The 2,919-nt window shown below is 38.6% G+C and overlaps 1 long non-coding RNA gene across 1 annotated transcript in view; it reads right to left on the bottom strand.

Annotated features, from left to right (window-relative positions):
• The window catches only part of LOC116696226 (uncharacterized), a 25,204-nt gene that overhangs the window by 22,012 nt on the left and 273 nt on the right, over positions 1–2,919 (bottom strand). The gene's annotated exons all lie outside the window — the stretch shown is intronic.

The following is a 2,919-nucleotide window of genomic DNA, read 5'->3' as shown; positions in this document are numbered from 1 at the left end:
TTTGATATACTCTAGTTAAATGTCTGTTGTCTAAATACCGTAGACAAAGGTTGTGTAAATAAACATTCCATCCCACCCTACATTTACACAAATATCTATAGGTTGCCAAGCACACACACATACAAAACATACACCTGAATGTTGTATGAAACATAGCCCTGGCAGAGGGTTTTCTCAAAAACAATAAACACTTTGTCTTCAATTTTTCCTGAATTATCCTGCTCAACATGGACTGTATTCTTATTTTTTTCTGGTTCGTGGAGTGAATTTTTCCTGGTTCAAGCTTGTTTTCTTTCATTTTAACACTATTTATAGGTAAGTGCTTATCCCAAAACAATCTTGGTGCATGAAATGGGGTTACACAGTAATGTAGGTCATGTTACTCAGAATTTTTGTTATCTCACAAGAGTATTTTGAATTTTAAAACACTTGCCCTTTATGGGAAAAAGGACGAATGAATATCAGTGATGGAACAAAAAGGACATAAATGACATCAAAGCTGTAAATGACGCAGAGAGAAAAAGAGAAGAAAAAAGGAGGTGGGGAGGGGGATGTGCGCAGGTGAGCACCTGACTGATTAAAATCTTTTGTGGTCAGGCTGAAGAAGAGCAGATGCAAATAGAAACATGTCTTTGTGGGGAATTCATACATACACAAGCGCACACAGCCAGACGTTAAAACTACAGAACAAATTCCTTTCACCTGCCAGACAGAGGGGTGTTTGTTGATGCAGCCTAAAATGTGTAAGGCCTCTTTGAGTTTGACCAACTTTCAAACCACACACAGGTGCTCGTCTTTCTCCTTATGTGTTTCTTTCTTTTATTTAAATGAGCCTGTTGTGTGAAAAGAGGGATGACTAATGCATATATATATAATCCATTTCAACTGGAGAAAATGTTTCGGAACGCTGAGAGGTGCCTGGCAAAATAATGACACTGCATTAAATGTAAAGCTATTACATCCATGGAACATTCTGCTCAGGGAACAGTTTGTTCCACGTCAGAAGAAAAGCTTTGATTAAATTAAAATTAGCAGTGGCGGTGGAGCAATGGATCATTTGTTCAATTGAAATTCAGCCTCTCTTTCTGCCAGCTTCAATATGAATAGCAAATTGCATTGGACATGGACAAGGCTACCTGTATAAACTCCAGTGCACCCAAATGCGCTTTATTGTAACTTGCTTTGACACAGGTGCCCTTGGTGCATATGAGAAATTCAGACCACATGCTGTTCACATTTTAAGGCAACAATGTCTGTGTGTGTCTACTGAAAAGCTGCCCAAGTTTGTCCCCTGATCTTTTCCTCCTCAGCTGGTCTGTGTGTGCATTAGTGTGTGCCTCAAAACCTAATACGAATGTAACCTGACATGCACGTGGCATCACATTTTTCTACTATCTCATGCACAACACAGACTTGCTTCATATCTGCAGTCACGTTCCAGCTGTCTGTCCATCCACAACTGTTGCTTTCCTCAACATTTATTTAACATTTAATGTGTGTTGCATAATGACTCATATACTGATGGTAATGTAAAATAATACATGTGACAGCTGACCAACTGCTGAGCAATATTTGTCTCTATTAAGACATGTTGTTATGTTAGTCTGATATCACTCCCTGGACACCAGAAAAGTTGATCATTTTTACACTGTGATCTATTATCTATATTGTGCTTCAGCCCCTATGTTGTGATTAGATTACACACTAAACCTTTCCTGTTTCCTGTTGCCTGATTCATCAACAGAAACTGAAATGCAGGACAAAAAACTTGATTTTTACATTTTTTTTTTTTTACAAAGATTGCTATGCCATTTTTAGACTAGACAATTATGCAATATAATATCTGACCTTTGTTTGCAAAGAGGGTTCAAGTTCTGTTGATGGGTGTCCAGCATCTGCAGTTACCATGCTAACTTTTGACTGGCTGTTTCTAAGTTAGAGTAGGTTGACTTGCTGCACGTGTTTTTCCACTTAACAAGCCGACCGGACGTGACATGGTGGCGTGGCAGCATCAACTTGCAATTCTGACTTCATTTCGATTTAAAATCAAAATCATGACACCCTTAATTATTCTATTTTACTGTGTTTTCTGTTGCATTCAGGGTTAATAACCACATTTTTCATAATGAAGACAGTACCAGCTGTCAGAGGCAGTGAATTAAAAGCTGTGGGTGGTACTGATACTGAAAATATATTGTCGCTCATTCTGTTTCTCTTTGTGTGCCGTCATGCCTCGTCTCTGTGGCTTGTGCTCAGTTTTAGGCTTAAGAAACCAATCATCCATCTGTACACTTTCTCTTTCTGTCTGTGTGTTTAAATGTGCCCATTTTTGTCAAGTGAGATTTATGCATGTGTTTTAGGGTGACAAATGTGCTGTGTTTTGGGTTTGACATTATCTCATTAACTCAAATTACGTCTCTGTCATAAGTCTGCAGGATCTGATATTCTGGTTAGCACAGTAAACACAGACCACACATGGACTACACATAAACCTATAGCCATTTCCACACAATACAATCTAATTAGTGTTGCTTTAAAGAAAATTTATAATTTAAACAAGACTCTGTGATTGGTCACTAAACTACAGTATCGTAGGGCATATAACAAATGGACAACTTACACCTATGGGCAATTTAGAGTGACCAAACCAGAACATGCAAACTCACACATTGGCTGCTGGATTTTAACTCCGGCAACTGACCCACAATGGTGTCCCTCACCCCTTTACTTTTTTGTCAGGGTACTGCATCAGCTTGTTGGGGGTTCTAATTCACAATACTCACCGGCTCGCTCTACATTACCCCGCTTATTAATTGGCTTGTTACATAGCTACTCATAAAGAAGTTACACGCTGATAACGCCTACGTCCTAATCTATCTATCTATCTATCTATCTATCTATCTATCTATCTATCTATCT

This window comes from Etheostoma spectabile, chromosome 9, assembly GCF_008692095.1.
Source record: "Etheostoma spectabile isolate EspeVRDwgs_2016 chromosome 9, UIUC_Espe_1.0, whole genome shotgun sequence".
Lineage (NCBI taxonomy): Eukaryota > Metazoa > Chordata > Actinopteri > Perciformes > Percidae > Etheostoma > Etheostoma spectabile.
The sequence above is the reverse complement of the archived record's forward strand: the minus strand, read 5'-3'. Positions and strand labels throughout refer to the sequence as shown.